General features: G+C 47.1%; 1 protein-coding gene across 2 annotated transcripts in view; it reads right to left on the minus strand.

Moving 5' to 3' along the window:
• Positions 1 to 21,114, minus strand: part of PRICKLE2 (prickle planar cell polarity protein 2) — a 107,781-nt gene that overhangs the window by 50,075 nt on the left and 36,592 nt on the right. Inside the window, exon 1 of one of the 2 annotated variants that reach the window (XM_069865473.1) lies at positions 8,587 to 8,775. The exons of the other annotated variant lie outside the window; for it this stretch is intronic. The gene's annotated coding sequence lies outside the window, so the exon portion shown is untranslated. Of the gene's footprint in view, positions 1 to 8,586; positions 8,776 to 21,114 lie in introns of those variants that run through there. 2 annotated transcript variants of the gene reach the window in all.

The raw sequence follows: 21,114 nt of genomic DNA on the forward strand, positions 1-21,114 counted from the left end.
CCAATACACAAATCGCCAGCGCCATCAAGATCATTAGAGCAGCTCAGCCCATCAGAGAAAGGTCAGCATGTTGCTGCCTGCCTGCTCCAACCCAGCATCCATCACAGCACTCATCAAAGGTGGTCGCACTGGCGAGGGCATGCAGCTAGAAACCCACAGCCCTTCCTCCCGTAGCCTGTCATCTTCTAAACCTGTTTCTCTGACTGTAAGACATGGCTGTGCTTTTATCTTATCGCAATCTACAGGGAAATGCAACTAAACCAACTGCAGCAGGAACAGAAGGGATCAAGGATTAAGACCGTATCAGGAGAGGGTCAGCCAGAAGCGTGGTCCCTAACTCCAGCACCATCTCCCGTCTCTGCAGGGTCCCAACCTGTTCCTGCTCTTATGGATGAGTCCTGTGGCAGCAGTGTCTCCTTGCTGCACAAGCCTCTGCCCAGCACACTCAGCTCCAGTGGTCAAAGCCACTCTCTAACGAGATGCTGGTTGGTGCCATCACAGCTACACTGAGGCATGACTTGCAGGTATCCCCAGCGAGGGGACAGCAGGGGTGCCCAGCACCTGTAGGAACATCAGCATCACTATTCCCGACTGCTGCTGCCTCCACAAGCTCCCAGCTTGTACAGACCCACAAGGGCATCCTGCCCACAGCCCAAGCACTGGAAAGGGTAGAGAAACCTAGTCACTCATGATTAACAGGAGGACACTGGCATCATTAAACGCTACTGCTTCCGTCAGTCATCGCTCATTAAACATGCTGAAAACCACAGGCCATTTATTCCCCTTTTTTCCCTACCATGCTGTGCTGCATGCAGTAATATCTTCAAAGGGTGAAGCAAACATGTTTGCTAAACATCAGAAGACCAAATATATCAGCCCTTTAAAAGCAATTACTGCTGCCTGAGATTTAGTGAGCCTCATTGTTTCCTGATTCAGAAAGCATTTTGCTGGCTGCTCTGGAGCCAACTGCTCCTTCAAAGCGAGCACTCTGTGACAATGTGCAACCCTTCCTCAGTGAAATAAAACAGGTGGCATCCAAAGGAGCAGTCCTTGCTTTTTTTTTGCTGAGCACTGAACTGACAGTGTCTCCCTGCAACAAAAGAAGAACAATTTGGGGTCAGCTCAGCTGCTGCTGGCAGGTGTGCCAAGGGCAGGATTAGCCAAGGCAGAAGGGTAAGCAGATTCCTGAAAAACAGTAGGTGTTCTTTGGGTTAGAGCTGGGAACCTTCCTTCAGCATAGCAGGACTGGAGAGGATTGCTCTGACCAGTATTTACACTGGTTATACTGGTACAGGGCAAAACCCAAAATATAGAGGAGAGTGGCAAGGAAGCAAGTGCTGGACATCATCCTCTTCCCTCTATCCCAAACCTATTGGGATGCTCCAGATCAGGGTGCCTTGCCTGGTTGAGTTCCTTGGAAATGTGGGGTTGCAGAGCCAGTGCAACACCTTGCTCAATCCTAAAATTTCCTCTTCTGTGCAAACTATGTTTATTCCCTTGTATCAGCGTGGGGAAGCAGAGAGGGAGTGCAGTCAGGCTCCCTGCGGAACTAAGCCCTTCAAACTCATATATCAAAAAGATGAGCAACCATGGATGGCCAAACAGACAGATGTGGGAAGGAGAAAGGAAGCTCTTGATACCAGCGAGACTGTTATAATTAGTCTAATAAGCAGCAATCACAGCACAACAGCTGCCTTCCCCTCCCTGCACGTCTGCTACACGCATTGGCACAACCCCATGGCCCAGAAGGATTTTGACACTTGCTGAACTCCAAACATCTCTGCTTTGAAAAGAATTTTGACTTTGGTAAAGTTTTAATTCCATTTAAGTCACAGAGGAAAGCACTTACCCGCTTTTCCAGCTTCTGCACCTTGCCTGAGCAAGCGAGGTGCTTCTGTGCTTGCAGAAGGGTCACAAAACCAGGTTTAGTTTTAGCGTCAACTATGGTTTTGCATGTGGCTTTGAACAAAAACTCAGCACCGCTGTACTGAGGAAAACCTGCCATACTCAACTTTCTGAATTCCCTGAAGTCCCTGAAGTCTCAGAGATGAGCCATGCTACATGGCAAAACATGACAAAAATAGTTTACTGTGGGCATATATCCACCCTCTCTGACAGGAACAGGTCCAACGTCCTTCTCTGAAGCATCTCTAAGATAAATTCCCTTAAACACACTGGTCCCCATCCACACCAGGTTTGCATAAAGTTGGCCATGAGCATATAGCATGGAAAATCTGCTCTGCAGCTCACAAAAAAATCAAAGGAGACTTCTCGATAGGAGAATATTTCAGAGGATTGGAAAACATGCAGTGACATAACTGGAGGGCAGTATTTTTTTATACCAACAGTTAATTGCTTTGGAAACATACTTAATATGGTGGAGAAGTTATGAGCTAGATGCTAATTTGAAATCAATTGGGGAGTTAGGTGAAAATGTCACTTGTCAGTGGCTCATCAGTGGAGCCCATGCCACCTGCACAGGATCCAGGAATCAAGCGCATCATCAGCTTTGGTGCTGCCCTGCACTGTTCCTGGCTCTGGCCACAGCTCAGAACAACCAATGTCAAATGCTTTTGCTGCACAGCTTCAGATTTGTACCATATGCTACAAAATTCAAGTTAGCCTTCTTGAAATTTTGGGGAGCCAAGGACAATGGTCTCCAAAACACCCTCTGGTACCTCAAATGACCTCGTGCTGCTGCTTTTCTCATTTTGGGGAGCTCACTGCAAGGGGAAAGAGTCAATCACTTTACCCACGTTGCTCCAATCACCCTCACTCGTAACCACCGTTTTAGGGGTTGAATCATCATCCACAGCCAGTGCAGAGGTTGCAAAGTCACCTGCATGACAGGCTCTGGTCCCTAAAGTGCAAAATACACTGTGGTTTAGACCCAGGCTAATTCTGAATCAATTCTGGTGCTCATGCTCCAAGAGGGATCGCTCTTCTCATATCCTTTCTGCCAGCCCTTAGAAGAACAGGTCTCACCAAGGGAAGCAGCCAGACACTCAGGCTATCTGGATATTTTGGCAGTAGTTAAGAATTGCACTCCCAGTGCTTTCTAGTGGGTGTTAGACACTGAAAACGAGTCTACTGCGATGTTGTTTGGTGGTGTGAGGTCTAAGCTCTTCATGCAAGAGATTGTTTTGTACAATGCTTAAGAAAATCAGAGCATGAAGACAACAAATAACTAAAAGATTGGAAAGCAGAAAATGCTAACGTAGAGGAAATGTAACCCCTCAATGGAAGAAGCCCCAGTGAGACTGGGCAGGAGAGCTCAAGAGTAACTGTAAACAGGCGGGGAGCTGCTAGAATCAGGATGTCAACTCACATCAAAGGGTTAAAAACCATGATGTGTGATGCCCGGTGCAAAGAAAGACATTTGTACTTCCCTGACAAGCAGCACGTCAAGGAGAGGAACAAAAGCCATTTGTGGTGATTCTGACTCTCCCCAGCTCCCCGGCCAGGATCTGACTCACCAGAGGGACCAGCCGTGGCAGCTCCTGTGCTGCAAGGTATCACATTATGCCAAGTGCCACAACACGACTCAGCAGAGGCTGAGGTGCACACAGCTCTCATGACTGTCCTGCACCAGGGCTCCTCCCTCGTGCAAGGGGGGAAGAAGGTATAAGAAAGCAAAGGACACGGGTACAGCTGCTGCCTTGCACTTGGTGCTCTGCTGTAAGGCACCAGTGGATATTAATGGGGCTTTCAAGTACATTAATGGATTGCAGAGACATCCGTAGTGAGCCTGTTAGCTAATTAGTCAAGATTAGCACTATTTTATGCAACAAGCATTCAAGTAGAGTAGCTGGTTCTCTTGTATCTGTAGATGTCCCTTGCACACTTGTTAAATGTAGGACAAAGCTGTCTCCCAGCGGCAGTAACACCAAGATGAACTTTCAGTCCCTGAAGGGAAGATGCCTGTGGGTGCAGCCTGTGCTAGGCACGTCACTTGCTGTGGGTAACAGCCTGAGATGGGACCAGCATCACGGACCTTCAGTTTTAAAGTCCAAATCTGGCAGACTTGTGCAACCAGCACCTCAGGCATGAGCCTCAGGCTGGTACTGGGCTCACACTACTGATCTAGAACAAGATATCCTAAAATCTGACACAAGACCCTGTCTCAACTCAAAGGAATATTTAATACATCAGGCTGCTGCTGCTTCAGACCTTCCTCTGGCTGCTATGGGAAGTCTAATGTCCTGTGTTGTGACCCTTTGTCTACCTGAGGATGAAACAGTTGACAAATAAACACATTCCAATCGATTAAGGAGCTTCACTTAACAGATGTAGGAAACACATTAGATTTATAGCACCAGGGTAATTTATAGCACCTTCTATGCTGCTAAAGAAGCAAGCATTAATACCATTTTATCATCAGTTCTAATCTTCCTGGCATCACTTCATGCCCACAGGTAACTCGGTACCTACAGTGGATGTTAGACGAGGGCCCCCAGCTGCAGCTCATACCTGGTGTCCTAATAACTCAATCTCTGCTAACCCCAGTCCTTTACAGCAACTCAGACTTGAGCAATCTAAAAAGGAGATACATGAAGTCACTTAGGCTTCTCTCTCTAATTGCCTGTCCATGAATCAGGGGTTCAGTGTCAGCCAATTGCACTCACATCAGACACTGCAGTCAGAAAAATCAGCTCTAAAATCATTACCATGAGCATTTTCAGAACTGTGAGTGAAACCATTGAAACGCAGCTTATTCCTGCAAGTCCACATGCAATGCCAGCTACAAGGACTGCACCAGGGTAACAAAGCAAGCGTTCATGCCTTTCCTTTGCTGTGTGGCTGTTTCCAGGTCCATGGCTGTGTTACACAGACATCAGTTCTCTCCACAGCTTTCCCTGTCCAGTGCCAACACAGTGAAAATGTTAATGAATACTGTCCCATACATATTTAATGTACATTTTCCTGCAAGTCCTGCTGTGATTCAATAGCCACCTCATTACCCAGACACACCTTTCTTTCATTTTTATCTTTGTGCAAAATACCAAGAGCTGGAATTATACCCATGCAATTGAACTGCTGGAAACATCACTGCATAAACCAACACCATCAGGGCAAAATCCAAACACAAACTTCCAAAGAATGTAAAGAGAAATCTAACCCTGTCAGAGCAAATATTTCACCTCAGCAATCTTCTCCTAGGATCTGCAGAGAAAGAAAAGCAGAGGGGACAAGCCAGCAATGCACTTTCTTTTTAGTGCAGTTATTTGTCTGGTTTTATTGTCTTTTTCCATAGCATTTGGAGGTCCTGGCCACAACGGGGGCCCCACTGCACAAACCCTCTGGATATGAGCATCCCTGGGTACTGCCCCAGGGATGGCTCTGCTCTAAACTGACCTCTGAGCAGCTGCAGCAGGATCTCTGCTCCTCTTCCCCCAACCTGGAGCTTGGAAGTTGCTCATAATTTGTCCAAAGTTACACAAGCAATCCAGGACAGTCATGGAAGGAAACGTGAATCACTCAGAGGCGTCACCATCACTGCTCTGGCGATGCAGCATCTGTGATGCTCATCTGTGGTGTCCACAGCACAGCTGACCACAAGATCCACCACGCTTGCATTTGCAACGTCATGACAACGATCTAAGAATTATGACATAAAAATACTAGGATATTGTTTTCTGGGCTATTAGAATTGATCTAGTTGAGTCCTTCCCAACAACCCTCAGCTCAGAAGCTATTTTGCAAACCAATAGTCCTGGGAACACTTGAGACCACAAGAATAACGCTGAGTGTCTGGAGTCAGGCAAGGCAGGCAGCAGGGCTGGCAGCACCCGGTACGGGGTTTGTGCGTCCTGCCAGATGCAGCACATGGGAGTCTGAGTGCTGCATCCAAGCACGTCCCGGCCAGAGCAAAGGCTGATGCTGGAGACACGTTCGAGTTGCTCCCTGCAGCTCTGCATCGTGGGGCGATGCTCTGGATTTCATATTGGCCACGGGGAAGGTTTCTTCAGAGAGAGCAAAGTCATACAGTCCAAAGTCATGCCAAAATGCTAAAAATACAAAAGACTCAAAGGAATAAAGCTTGCGTATGTCAGAACTTTGGGTAATTCCTCCCAAATACATAATTTTTTGGCTCTGATGCTAAAATGTAACTGGAGGGCAAGCATTTTGTTCTGTTTTAGCTGGGAGAGTCCCAACAAATGTCTCTCCAATTTATATATGGAAACAGGCTCATTACGCAATACATGTTTCAGCGACTTCTGCATCAGGGAGGCTGTGAAGCTAAGGCTAACGAGGGGAATGTCATCAAGAGTAATACATGGTACAAAATCAAGAACAAATAGGTCCATCTGAAGTGCAGGCTGCTAAAAATGCATCACAAGGAGTATCCAACGTGAAGAATTCAAGTCTCTCTACACCGAGATGCGGGAGAGAGGGCAAACGGTGGTGCATTGGCAATACTGGTGAAGAACTGGTGCCAACTGGTGTGGCTGCTTTTGTAGTGCTGTGCAGAGACACTAGGTGGTCAAGACAATGCCATGCATTGCTGCATGGGAAATTTAAAGGTCACTGGATACTAAAAGATGCATATTTTTTCCTCCAGAACTGGCCCCAAGAGAACACCCCATCCCCATTCCGGTTAACCCACACAAACAGAGCATTCAGAAGACCATATTTTGTTTGCACAACACTGATGCTGGGAATAGATGTGTGTCTGCATCGTCACATTTAAAATCCGCTGCCTCCAGGAGATCCCGCCCTTGGGAAGCACCAATGCCCATTTCTCAGCATCACATCCGCAAACACTATTTCCACAGCCAGCCTGAGACAGTGAGCTGGATTTATTGGGCACCACCTCCATGAACAAAGTGCTGGTGCCATTTTGCTCAGGCTCTGGAAGCAGCCTGCTTCCAGCCCCACCAAGGCTTCTCTCTGGGGAAGGATGGGATGGTCCAGGACCACTGGCATGGTCCTCTCATCCCCATGCTAAAACCACAATCACCCCACGGACCCCTGTTGTAGCAGCACTGTGGAAGCCAGCTCATGTAAGCTCCTTTATTGACCTAAGATGATAGCTGCCTTGTATAGAGGAAAAAGCCTTTTAGAAGCAGGGAGAAAACAGGAGAGCTTTTATTTTCCCTCTCCTCTGGGTGAACAAATAGACTCATTTAACATGTAAGTAGATGAAGTAGCTAATTAAGAAAATAACCGATAACTTAATCAAGGTCATTAGAGAAACCAGCATGTCGTTGCCATTATTTAAACGGTAGCAGAGCAAAAATGGGCTCGTGCAACTGGAGCCTTCAAAACCTCTGGGCAGCCGTCTGCATGCGGGGAGGCTCCCATGTCCTCCCATTGCTGGAGCCAAAGCCACTGAAGAAAATACTCTGAGGAAAATACTCAAATCTCCTGGTAATTTCCCACAGACAGAATACTTAATCACACACACACACAACCAGATGTCACTGCAAAAATCCCAAGTGAATGGTTTACACGTTGAGAGAAATTTGCTCTAAGAAGCAGCACGGTGCCCTGCTCTGGGATGCAGTGCCAGTGTGTTCTTGGCAGAAGGGGAAACAACACCTTCACAGAATAAAAGTCAAATACATTGGGCCATGTGCATTTTGCTTTTTGGCAACTTGTGCTAACTTTAGTCCTGAGCCAGCTGCTCCCAGGACAGACTCTGAGGTATCTCCAACCCCCGCCCCCCAAGGGGTGTTTGCACACCAGCAAGACGTCTCTCTCTCTAATTACTCCACCAGTCACATAGATAAAACATTCCCTGGAAGAAAGAAGGAATCCTAAAGCACACAAATATTTTGTGGTCCCTAACAAAGGGAAACAGAGGATGCTGCTCAATGCCCCTGCTCAGCAAACAGCCCCAGGACCTCTGCCTAGAGCAGGCATCTGTCAGGCTGCGCGTTCCTCTGCCTTCTCCAGCAGGAATGAAACCCTGTTTTCCAACCAACTTGTCACTAACACAGCCTCCTGTCTACTTACTTCCTTAAGTATCCAAACCCAACTGAATTCAGCAAGTTTGATCAAGTACTTAAAAGTCTTTGTTTCACTTAAAAGCAGCCTTCATTTTGCCCTAAAGAGAACTGGACATTTTCTCCCGAATTCATGTTAACAAAGACAAAAAAAAAAAAAAAGCAACATCCCAAGGTTAAAAATAACCCTTCATCCTGTATTAAACACAGCTGCCGAAAGTTCAAAATTCACATTTTGTCATTCCGCCTAAATCCTTCCAACAGCTGAGAAGACACACAGCATGTTTGGAAAGCCGGAGCTGAGGATAAGCACCAGCCTCCCGCAGGGTTTTACTCTTCGGTGTTTTTCAACAGAGTAAAAAAGCAGGAGTGGCTCAGGGGCTGGCGAGGGAAGTCACATTTGCCCCAAGTTTTACCGTGTCTGCTGGGTGGGAGATCAGCAAGGGAACACTGCTCATCCCTGCTGGCCCCTGGCAGCCCCTACCAGCCCGTGGGCACTCTCCCATCGAGAACCAGTGCTTGCAGAGGGAGGTAGGAATCACAGCTGAAAAAGAAAATAAGTTCCCAATGCAAACCTTGGTACAGCGTTAAAGCAGCTTAGACTTTCATAGGCTATAAGTCGGGTGCGATTACTTACCCTGGCTAGACAAGGCATTCACTTCACTGGCTGGAAAATCCCCAGGTAATGGGTATGGGCAGAGGGAAGGACAGGATGGATGGAAAGGATGAGAAGGATAAGAAGGATTAGAAGGATGGGAAGGATGGGCAGCAGCAAGGTAAGTGCCCTCGGTGCTGGGGACCGTGCTGCATCCCGCAGCAGCGCTGGGAGGCTCCTGCGTGCCAGCGAGCAGCTGCGGTCATCTGGGGAGGGAGAGAAGGGGAGGAAGGCTCCGGCTGCTCCCCAGCTGGCTGAGTGACGCCCACCGCAGTTCTAGCTTATTGGTGAAAATCATAAGCCCTAATCCAATCCTGTCCCTTTACCCAAATTTAGCTCTCCGCGGAGCCAACATCCTTTTCAGTTTTGACTAGCAGTATGAAAGCAAAGTTACCTTGCCAATACATAAATCACGGAAAGAGAAGCAATAAAAAGCCCCACGCTCAATTTGCTTCAGCTCTTTCTCTCAGAAAAGTTTCTTATCTACCTACTTCGAGGGGACCACAGCCTTGCCAGTGCAGTGCAGCCAGCAGCTTCCAGCATGTATCACTGGATCAGAAGTCACTAAAGTAAATACCAGGATGCCAATAAAACCAGTATTTATCAGAATGCCCAACAGTACCACTGACACATCTGGGTCAGGACTGCATCCCATACAGAGGAGGTTTATAGGAACGGTTAGCATGTGGTTCCTGAAGTTATACTGAGTTTCACAAAGGTAACTACCGAATCATAAAGCGCTGCTGGCAAACAGCCTGGCCGGCTGACACATATGGTTTCCCTTTTTTGCAGCCTGGCGCAGACATTAGCCGTAGAGACATGCCTACCTCCAATGCACACAAATCTAGATGCTTGACCAAAGCATTCGCTGCTGACACTGGGGCTAAGGTGAGGACTGTCGGCAGCACCTCAGAAACCACCAAGCTGCACCACGGGCACCTTCCTACTGCAGGCAGTGACCTAGAAACTCAGTTTTCCTTTGCAAACCACGGATGGCCAGGGATAAAAGCCTCTCGTGCAACTGCACATTTCTGCACTCAGTTACAGATGCGCAGCCCTGGAGCAGCTCCAGAATGTGGGCTGGTATCTGGGCAAGCCTCAAATGTGCATATACAGCTAGTTCCAAGCGAGGAGGCTGCAGCAGGAGGCATGCACTCCAGGTGTCCCAGTGGCAGGATCCAGATGTGGGCACACCACTCCAGCCTTCATAGAGGTTAGCAATTCACTGAAGTCTATCCATGGAAAAGCAAGCTTCTAGGAACACAGAGGAAGCGTTTCCAAGGGGTATTCCCATTGCAAGTCCAATACACCTTTTTGTATATTAACTACGCCCCACCGCTGCAAGCTTTAAATATAGAAATAATCAAAACATGCATTAAAAAAAGAATTTATTGTGAACTTGGCAGTGTTGACCTAAGAACCATCCCACCTGGAAGCGGGGCTTGAAGAGGGTGGGCAGCCTCAGGGAGGGCTGAGCCTGGCTTCCCAGGAACAAAAGCTGCTTACAAACCAGGTTCGCCACGTGAGAGCCTAATTAGAGACTGAAGCCCACACAGCAAACAGACAGACTACAGAGGAAATTGGAGTCTAATTTACATGGAGAACGATTACTTATTGCAACCAATTAGTGTCAAGCTGACTGACAGACTACCCAAAATACCTTCTCCGCATCCTCCTCTGCAAGCCTGAACTTTCCTTGCTGCTCTATACTCCCTTGATTGTTTGCAAAGTGAGCAGCAGCACCTCACCACTAGATACCAGACACCAAACTGAGACCTTTTGAGCTTCCCCATAACAAATACTGGGTTGGAGCCACCCATGTGCCACCCAGCATGAGCTTCATCTGAGCCAGGAATAGCAACAGTGGAGAGCAGCATGATGTACTCACTTTCCCAGTCTTAAATCCTTAAATGACATCCTTAGGGTCCCAACAAGAAACTAATAATTTACAAGAGGTGCATCCTCTTTCCTGGACAAGTGTCCTGCATGGGGGCTTTCACCTCTGGTTTGCAATCATGTAGGAGACCCACAGGTAAGGGTTGTGACCGTGTAGCAATAGCCTTTGCAAAGCACTCAGGCTGCAGGTTTTGGGTCCCAACATGTTGCTGGCCTCTGTCATGGAAAGGTCCTACAGCATCACTGCTGCCACAGGGCAGTGTTGCCAACCAAGATGACAGCTCCAAGCATCTCCTCAGATGCTCACAGAACAGCCCTTTCTTTGTAGACCAGTATCACTCCTCCATCTGTGCTGCTCCCCACGTGCTTGCAGGACCATCAGTGCTCAGTGGGAAAATGGGGAATCCACCACTGCTGGAGGGAGCTGACGTGGATAGAAAATCTCATCCTTGTTTGGCACAGCATGGGGGTGCCCACAGTCCCACCAGTGCCTTTTCCTCTTGAGGGAAGAGGACAACTTTATCACACTCTCCAAAGTACAAAACATATGTTAATACAGCAGAAAACCTGCCCCATGTCCATATCAGATTGGTCCAGAAAACACTGAACAGTCTTCTAAAGACTTCTGAAGTGCACACATGGAACTGACCAAATGCAATATATCTCCCTTTTGTTGTTAAAAAAGAAATGACTCACTCTATCATTGATCTCCAATTCCCAGGAACATGCTCCTTATTAACAGGACTGTCTAGTTGCTGCCCATTGCTCCAAGCCCTGGAGTGTACGTGCGTTTTGAATGCACAAATGACAACAGCATTTCAATGCTACTTGCTGTGTTATCCTTCATCAGCTTCTGAGAGCAGTCTCTCTGAGCAGCTCTCTGACTCCTCTTCAGAGAGCCCTTGCATATGCCTGTTCAGGCACAAAGGGACCACATTTGGGATGTTTAAGATCAGGCAATCAATCCTTCCTTTGAGAAGCACCAACGTAAAGTGTGCTGAAGGGCTTTACAAGTCTTCTGTACAGACGAGATAAGCCATTCTTTGAATCTCTGCAGGTTATGTGGATATATGGCATTTTAAAGGGAAACTTATCCTAAAAAGAAAAGTTGGAGGAAATGCTTTGTGAATTATGTGTTTGGTATCTGGAGGCAGCCAAGGCCTTGGGTGGTGTAAAACATCAGCAGGCATCCTTAGATTTTAGTTCACTCCAAGTCCTAAACCAATCACCACCTCAAGAGCACCATTGAGAGAAGGTAACGCAGGATCATCTCCCCTGGGTCTCCTTCGGCTAAAGCCACCACAAAGGCTATAAATCTGGGTGGCCCTTCGTCTCCCTCTGGTCCCCTCCCTTTCCCTGGTTAAATTAAAAATCTCCATTAATTACTGAGTGGATGCAATGAAAATGCATGGGAGCTCACACTCCTCTGAATTAGGCTGTTAATCTGGTGTTTATACTCCTGGAGTTTATCTCCTCCACGCTTCCTTTTCCCCGGGGAACACACTCGCTGCTATTTTATCTGCAGCTCTAAAGACAACACACACAGCTTCGTTTTTAAATTCCCTTCCAGTGCTGCACCCTGAACCAGCTCTTCAGACCATGGCCTCCGCCAGCTGTAATTCCCATTAATTCCCCTTGTGATTAACAGGTCAGCTCACACCACCCTGATGACAGCAGGCTTCGCAAAAGCAACTATCAAAATTATCTATGCATAAAAGACATTCATTACGGGAGCAAATGCCTCGCCAAGACTTTTATCAGCTGCATGCTTGCTGCTCACTTCTGTGCCACTGACTATAGAGAGCAGGGAAGGCTTCAGCCCGGTCACGCGTCCCTGCCGTGTTTCCAGGCAGAGGAACCTCTTCTCTGCGGTGGGCGAGATGTTGATTACAAAGCTGTGGAGGTAATCACTGCTGGAGCGGGGCAGGAGCTAGAGGAAATTAGAGGAACCTCCTGAGAGCATCCCATTAGCTCTGGTGGCAATCACGCATGCTGATCAAGGAGGTGGGCTTCCCAGAGCCCCCTCTGAAAGTCCTGAGCAGGGAGGGAAGGTAAGAAAAGGGAGGAAAAAAAGAGAAAAAGCAAAATAATCCTCGACAACGGCACCAGACATCACCCCAGCTGCCTCCTCCCCATGGGTATCCCATGCTGGTGGTCACTCAGGGGAAACCCAGGGAGATAAAAGGCAGCAAGATCAGTTATAAAATACTTGTAAAAATGCTAACGGTCTCAGGTCTTTTGAAGCCATCTTGAGCACTGCCAAATCACTTCTTTTATTTGCTTTCTGGTGGGATTTGCTTACGTTTGAGCTCACTGTGTTTACGCTGATATTCTACACATCCTGGTAGGCAGGTCAAAGGCAGCTTGGACCCATGAGCCAACCTGCATCGCAGCAATCACTGCCAAGCTCTGCAGACCATCCTTCCCCTCGCACAGGAAGAAAAGAAGAAACCAACTTAACACCACCTTCCTTTGAATATTCACTAATGGGAGCTACTGCAATAATAAAAAACAGAAGGAAAGGCGAGAACTTCAGTTGGAAGCCACTGTGCAGCCTTGCAGCCCTGACCCTGAAACTCCTGACAAGGTGACACATTATTAAGCAATATCCGTATTAATCCTAACGATGAAGCGCTCTGTTCAGCCAATTAAACCACCAGATCGCTCCCAGAGACCTTTGTACTCTTCCTTTTTGATTTTTTTTTAATGCCTTCTTAGGGAAAGGAATGGCTTCTGCTGAGCTGAACCACCTCGCTCCTTCCAGCCTCGCTCAGTCTGTGTATAAAATGTTCTTGGCTGCTTTCAAACACTGCACATTAATCTGTGCAATGGAGCCTGTCTCCTTCAGCATTTGGATGATTTCTCTTCGAGGCGGGTAAGGTAGAGCTGTTCCACTTGGCATCACATCCCCTCCCTGCCCCCTTCCAAGCCTTCTTCTTTTTTTTTTTTTTCCTTCTTTTTTTTTTTTGGGTATTGCCAGAATAGCTCAGAAGCCATCACCCCAGGCATGTGTGAACCTGGAGAAGAATATACTGCTGTAGGAGACACAGATATATGAGACAGCAAGGATGCTCAGAAACAGAACTGGTAGATTATGGTTTTAATGCATCGAATTATGAAAAATACCACCACTCCCTTCCTGCAGCTTAGGACACATCAGCCCCTACTCCCTCAGCTATTTCAGCCTATGGCTGAACCTAGAGTGAAAGAAACTCTTTCTTCAATTAAGGGCTGCTGGAAATGAAACCCCAGAGGTCTATGGGTGGCGATTACTGTTATTTGTTCTCGAGCAATGGGAGCCTCACCATTCCATCTCAATGAGCCTCATGCACCAATAAATCTGAGCATCCCCACCATGCAAAGGGCAGTTTGGTACAAAGCAGGCATTTTTATTAACATCACACTTAGGGCTGGGATTTTCATACCTGTCTGCTCAAAATTTATGCATGTGAGGATTGTCAGGCTGCTGCCAGCCAGGCACCTCACTGCCTGCTTCACTCCTGTGATCACTGCGGTGGCTGAAACATGCTCCGAATTACCCATGTGCCACCCAGGCTCAGAGTGGTGAACGATGATGTTCCTTCAAGTGTTGATTAAATAGTAAAATGTTCTGTAGTTGTAGTTAATAGGCTTTCCTGCAGCAGAAACTTCAGCAGCAGCTGTGTCCACTGCGAAGTGTAACCTCAGCTGTGCCCCGTGGAGAAGAGAGATGGTCATTGTTGGACTGAGCAGTCCCTTGCCATGAGTTACAGTGGACATCTCCCTTCTTCTCTCAGGCATTATGCATCCCCTCAGGCATTAGGCATCACAGAAATGCCCAGAGGCTGAGAAACGGAGCATGAGTGGAGCAGGACTGCAGATTTCCTTCATGCCTGGTACCAGCAATGGCTTAATTGCATTCAGGTTCACTACAAAAGGCATGAGCACCTCTCGCCTCCACCATGGATGAGGCTTCTCAGGAGAGCGAATGCATGGCAAGAATAAAAGCTGCCTAAGGGTGTACAAGCACCCTAAACCCTGCCACTCACAGGAAACCCAGCAGTCTCAGGCTTCTGCAGCACACAGAATCACACATAATCACAGAATCACTAGGTTGGAAAAGACCCACAGGATCCAACCATTCCCATCAATCACTAACCCATGCCCCTCAGCACCTCATCCACACATCCTTTAAACACCTTCAGGGAAGGTGACTCAACCACCTCCCTGTGCAGCCTGTTCTGGTGCCCAATGACCCTTTCCATGAAAAATTTTTTTCTGATGTCAAGTCTGAACCTCCCCTGGGGGAGCTTGAGGCCATTCCCTCTTGTCCTGTCACCTCTCACGCCTTGGAAGCCACAATGGGAACACTGTGCACCTTCCCTTATTTCCAAGCATCCCCAAATCCTCATTCCCTGGCATTTCTACAACAATTAAAGACATACTCTTCAACATTGAAACCCCTTAAAAATCAATACAGGGACTGCCACTGCAAACTAGATGATACCTGCCAGCAGCTGTAATCTTGGTGCCACTAAATCTGCACGACAAACAAGTTCATTTTACCAGGGCCGGGTTTTTCTACAACTAAAATGGAAACAAAAATTGGCTTGCAAAGATGAACGATGTCTGTGATAGTTTTTTGCTGCGCTTGATTAAATACAGCATGAAACAAGCCCATGTTTTTCCTCCTTGAACAATAAACTCGATAGTCTAAAATTATGCTCAGCAGGGTAAGTAAGGTCCTGCACACACGTCAAAAGATACCACGATTTTTTTTGAATGCCTGAGTGCAGTGTATATACACTTCACAATATCACTCAAGTACCTCTGGCACCAAATATAAACACAGGGAAAGCTAAAATCATGTAGTGTTTTTATCTTGATACAGCCCATACCACAGAGCACAGCTGCGGTTTGATATTTCACGATAAACCAACTCTTTGCTTTTGATCATTTCAGTGTGTAACTGTGGATGTGAATGTACGATAGGATCATAAAAAGAAAACGGAAAGAAAAAGCCCAGTCAAAGCAGTATATCAACTTGAACTGCTCACTCCCCAACCAAAGAGTATGCGGAGATACCATAATTACCATTTGTCTTCAAGAAAACCGATCCTTTTCACAAAAATATAAGAAGTGCTAGAGAAATTCTGGTTGACTGTTGCAAAATGGACAGGCCTCATACATTTTTTTTTTCCAGGAAAATGACAGGAGCTTGGCTTTATCATAACCCTAAGTATTATTTACATCTTCTGCAGCTTTTTTCCACTGCTGCTGAATAATCAGGGCTCCTTAGAAAGCCACTGCCAGAGAAACATAAATCCTGTTTTTCCTTTCCTTTCTCTTTTACCTGTTTGTCCTTTCCTTTCTCTTTTATCTGTTTTTATACGCTCTTCCTTGCACATGAGTGGTAAGGAGGCTAAAAAGACTTGAGGCAAGCAGGTGCTGGAGGAACCCCAGGGAGCGGCTGGAAGGGTCAGAGTTCCCCTGGGGCAAACCTCTTACCTCTCCTCCATCCCTGGCTTCCACTGTGCCACCTGATGAAGGGGGAACGTGGGTTGCCTTTCAAGTGGCTCTTCAGAAGACACTGGGAGAAGGAGCCGTCTCTCCTCTCTGGAGGAAAGGGCTCCAAAACACTGCAGGTTCCTTGCCTATTGGGACGTTTTGGGGAGGGAATCTTACAGGGATGCTTAAAGACAAGCACTTTGCTTTTTGTGTCAGCATCCAATTTTTTCCAGCCACACAAACTCCCTTCCTCACCTGCTTGTGCCCTATCCACTAAAACGTGCACAGGGAATGAAAACAATTAAACACTCTTAAACAGGCGGGGCTGCATTTGGTTTGGTATTGGGGCTGTTATGCTCCTTAATATGCTTTTTAAAAATAAAATTACATCCACGTATACAGATCTCCTGGCTGCGCAGCGCCCGGGGAATGTCTTAATGCAAATTCCCTAGTAGCCTGGTTTGGTTTGTTGTTTCAAAGCAAACCTTTTCATCAGGAAAACACGAAGGGCTTGACTGATTTGCAGGGTCCCATATTTCAGGTCAAGGGGAAACCAAGAGACCTGGAGCTCTGCATGGCAAGACCCTGTGTCAGAGGTAAGGCTCCCTTCTCAACACACAGGGACCGGCCAGGCAGAGACCTCTGGACCACAACCAGGTGCCATCAGAGGTAAGGACCAACATCTCATCCCACTTGTGTGAGTGCTCCCAAGCACCATCACAGAGACAGACACCGCCAAGGCCCAGCCTGGGAGGGATCCCATCTGGTGAGCAGCTTTAGTTTGAATTACATGGCAGCCTGTGCTGCAGAAGGCTCGTTTGCAGTAATTATAAGCATCATGTGGGCACACAGGAGGACTTCAAAGGATGCCGGTAGCCTTGATGGTACAAGCCTCTTTTTTTCCTGGTCAAGAGGCAAAAACTCCCCCATGCCCTTGAGCATCTCTTAAGAAACAAAAATTATACAGAATTCTTTTGGAGCGGAACTAGACAGGCCACTCAAAACCCACTCTGGGGAAAGTTAAAGATTATATTTCTAACACGTGTAATTCACAAATGCACACACATTCCCTGCCCAGATGCACAGCCATACACGCTGCTTTGCTTCTGCTGGTCCCCCAAACTGAACACAAACAAGGGTTCACATATACTGAAATCTGTAGGAAGCTTAACATTTACTTGGCTTTTGTGTAAACACTTACGTGAATTACATGAGTTTCAGCCAAGAGGCTCAGCACCCTGCCGTGCCGAGCCATATAATTCATTACAATTAAAAGCAGAGAGAGAGGCAATCAGGCTCGCCCGACACTGTGCTGGTATGGATTTGCTCTTCCAAATGGTTTCTAATTTGTCTCTGCAGCAGCTCAGCCTCTCCGGGAGAAATCCCACCAGCTCTATGCTGCACGGGGATGCTGCTGGGGCAGCCGGTGCCCATGGGCTTTGCTGGTTGCCTTGCACCCACAGCGCCTACAAACCCAGAACCAGAATTGGCATCATCTAACTACAGCCCAGCTGCAGGCGGTGGAGGAGATGAGGGGGCCCAGGACATGTTGGTGTCCCAGCTGCAGCCTCACCGTGCCAAATTCTACATCCTTCAACAACAATACCAAACCAGGACGTTTTAGGTCACACACCTGCTTCCACCATTAGGGTGAGCCCAGTGCTCATTGCAGCCCACCTTGCAGGCAGGGGAGCGCTGCCCAGGGTGCAAGTTCTATACATCACATCTTCACAAAAGCACTTGAATAATAATAATCAAAAAAACCCCCAAAAAACAGCCTACATAGACTCGTGCATCAGCCCAAACAGCAAGACAGCATCTACTCCTCAAGTCTCTGCCTTTCTTATTCAGTATTCATAATATGCTAAGCTATTAAACTATCTATGGAAAGCGCTGCGGCTTACAGTGCTGCAGACAAGTGGTGTTATCATTTGGTATTTCTTCTTTTGTTATTACAGTGAATCTTCCTACATCTCTGAAAATAATCCAATTATTGCTTACCATTGGGAAGGTCACTGTTGCTTTGAACAGAGATTTGCGTAATGCTCTGATTACTCTTAAGCAAATATTGCTGGCACTTGGGCAGAAATTTCAGAGAGATTGAAAATCTATTTTACTGGAAATGACAGACAGAAAAGTATTCACACTCTAGAGGATACAAACAAAAAAAAGAAAGGTATAATTTCTCTGCTTTACTAGAAAAATATTGATTTATCTGAAATCAATAACGTATATATGGTCAGCTATTAAAACAATACATAATTTCTTACATCATATAACCTTCAAAACGTGGCAATCATAGAGTCTTTATTACATGCTCCAATGCAGGCTCTAAAAGGTACTGAACTACTTAAGTGCAGTGTATGGAAAACAGCAGAAGGTTTGTGGGAAGTCACTTGTGGGAACAAAAGAGCTCCCAGAGAAAAGCAGGTATCAAAGATCAATCTGTAATAGGGAAAAGGAAGTTAACATCCCTTACAGCGGCCTCAGAGATAATTTTGCTGCATTGAGCAAATGAGATAACAGCAAAATCACACAAAATACAGACGATGCCAAGAAAGGTGTCTATTATATTTCTTTTGGTGCAATTAATCATGGGTTCTTTACTGTCAGATCACCTTCAGGGAATGGCAAAAAAAGGTAAAAAGATACCCAATCCTTTTTTAACTCCCTTTAAGAAGGAATTAATCATATTGTCACTGCAAGAAGGTTTTTCTGGCATCACTTTTCTTGTACTGGCCCACTGATATTAAAAACAAAACTCAGCTAGGGCTTGCTGCCCTTCTGCTGACAGAGAGGAAGCATACTCGGAGTTAACCCCACAGTGTCCTGCCAGCTGGGAAGGAGCAGATCTCAGTGACACCACCATAAAACCCAAACTGGTGTCTCCAGGCCAAGGAAGGATGATAAATGTCAACAGCTCTGGGGACGGGCAGACACCACGGATCGCTTCAGCTTCTCCTCCTCTCCTCCCTGCAACTACATCGCTTGCTGGTGAGTTTTCTCCCAGCACCCGGGGCTAGGATCGCTATCAGGGTCCTGGCTGAACACTCGCTCAGCCTCGGTGCATTTGGCACAGTGACACCCCTACACCCTTTCCACAGATGTATTTTTTTCCACCTCACCACAAGGGTTCCAGCACTGTAGGTGGGCTGGCATGGAGGGATGTCAGAGATGTTGGTGTGGTGATGCTCTGCGACTCAGCCCCACCTTGGAGCCGAGACAGCCAGTGACATGCCACCAGGGACAGGTACAGTGCCGTACTGTCTCTCTCCTAGGAAACCTGCTCTGCCTGCCTCAGACGTGCCAAACTCCCAAGGGGACAGGGAAGAGTGGAAATCACAGCAAAGAAAATCTATTCAAGTCACACCCCACTATCATGCAGCCAATGCAAAGTGTGAGCATACCTTAGCCCTCCCAATGACTTTATTCACTCCGGTGAGACGGTGCAGCCCAGCACAGGGCATGCAGCAGGGCTGCAGGAAATCCCAGCACCAGTGACATGGCAGCACCATTGCAAAGCCTAACCTTGCCTTTGTCAGGCTTGTCTTTGACTCCTGCCCTCCCATCTTGAACCAAGAAGGCTTGGAGAGAGGAGATCACCGCCAGGGCAACCTCTGCCTGAACAGGATGCCCATGGGATAAGGATCCCAGGGGATGAGTTAGACTCTGATCAAGGCTTATTCCCCACTGACAGCTAATGAGGCACTACAGGGTGGCCGCACACATTCTAGCATTGACCTCGCACCTCTGGCCCAGGCAGGATGCAGCGAGCAGCCACACAGGGCTTCAGTGGGATGCGATGCTCTCACCCGTGTACTTAAGATGTTTTCTATTTTGAATCCCAGTCCTAATACCTTTCTCCTGTTTGCTTCTTAATGCTTTAAAGACCACAACCCTCCCTGCAGCATGGACACTGCACGCTTTTAATTTCTCCTGAATTGCCTTGATTGGATGGTTTTCAGCGACCTTTGACTCTTCTCTCAACAGGTATCCAAGAGACGGGCTATAAGCTAAAAGTTCCAGTCCAGATTGCTGAGCTTTATTTCTTCCTGTAGATCTACAACAGCCAGGGCTTGGGCTCTGCTTAGACCCTGCCCGGGTATCTACAGTGCTATGGGATCAGAGTGCAAAGAGAACAACATGCTCTCTAACAGCAACTGCACTTCCACTGGACTAAAGACTCATCTCCTGTGTGATCATTCCTACACAAAATATAAGTAGGCTGTCATAGAATCACAGAACAGTTTGGGTTGGAAAGGAACTTAAAGCCCATCCAATTCCAACCCCTCTGCCGTGGGCAGGGACACCTCCCATGGGATCATGCTGCTCAAAGCCTCATCCCACCTGGCCTTGAACCTTCTCTTCTCCAGGCTGAACAACCCCAACCCTCTCCACCTGCCCTCATAGCAGAGGTGCTGCAGCCCTCAGATCCTCACTTTTTTGAGTAATAACAATTTGCATTTTTTTGCAGCATGAGACCCGTTTTTGTTTTGGAGAAGCAGCAGCAGCCTGAAAAACTGAATATTTTTCAAGGAAAAAACATAGAATTAAAAAACCAAACCAAACTGGCAGACCCCTTTTCTAATGAGGCTTTCATAGATTCTGGAGGAATATCAAAAGTACAGTTGTCTTTGACAGTCAGTTTACAAACAGCACCTAATAGTGCTGACTGGGTACACCACCTCTCCAGTAAACTTCGGGATCAAGAGGACCCAGAGAGGTTCATCACATTTGCACTGCTGCTTTTAACCAGGGCCACCTAAATTATAGGAGCCTGGAGAAGCTGTATACACGAAGAGAAAACAGCAGATTTAATGCAGAAATCCAAGACGGGTCATTACTGTGGAAGGCAGTGTTGTCATAGAGCTCACGTCTGCACCAACCTGGTGTAACTGAGCCCAGCTATTTAACAGAGAGGGAATGAGACTTAAATGCATCACAGTGAAACAAGCGCCTAACACAGGTCCCCGCTCTGAAGGTACCACCAGGAGAGGAAAAAGGCTCTTGGCACAGCATCACCACGCAGACCTGACACAGCCTGGGACAGCCAGCAAACACCACGTATGGGGGGGTGTTTCATAAATCGAGTCAAATAATCAGTTGCATAGAGCACATGCACATTGA

Source organism: Phaenicophaeus curvirostris, chromosome 11, assembly GCF_032191515.1.
Source record: "Phaenicophaeus curvirostris isolate KB17595 chromosome 11, BPBGC_Pcur_1.0, whole genome shotgun sequence".
In the NCBI taxonomy this organism is placed as follows: domain Eukaryota; kingdom Metazoa; phylum Chordata; class Aves; order Cuculiformes; family Cuculidae; genus Phaenicophaeus; species Phaenicophaeus curvirostris.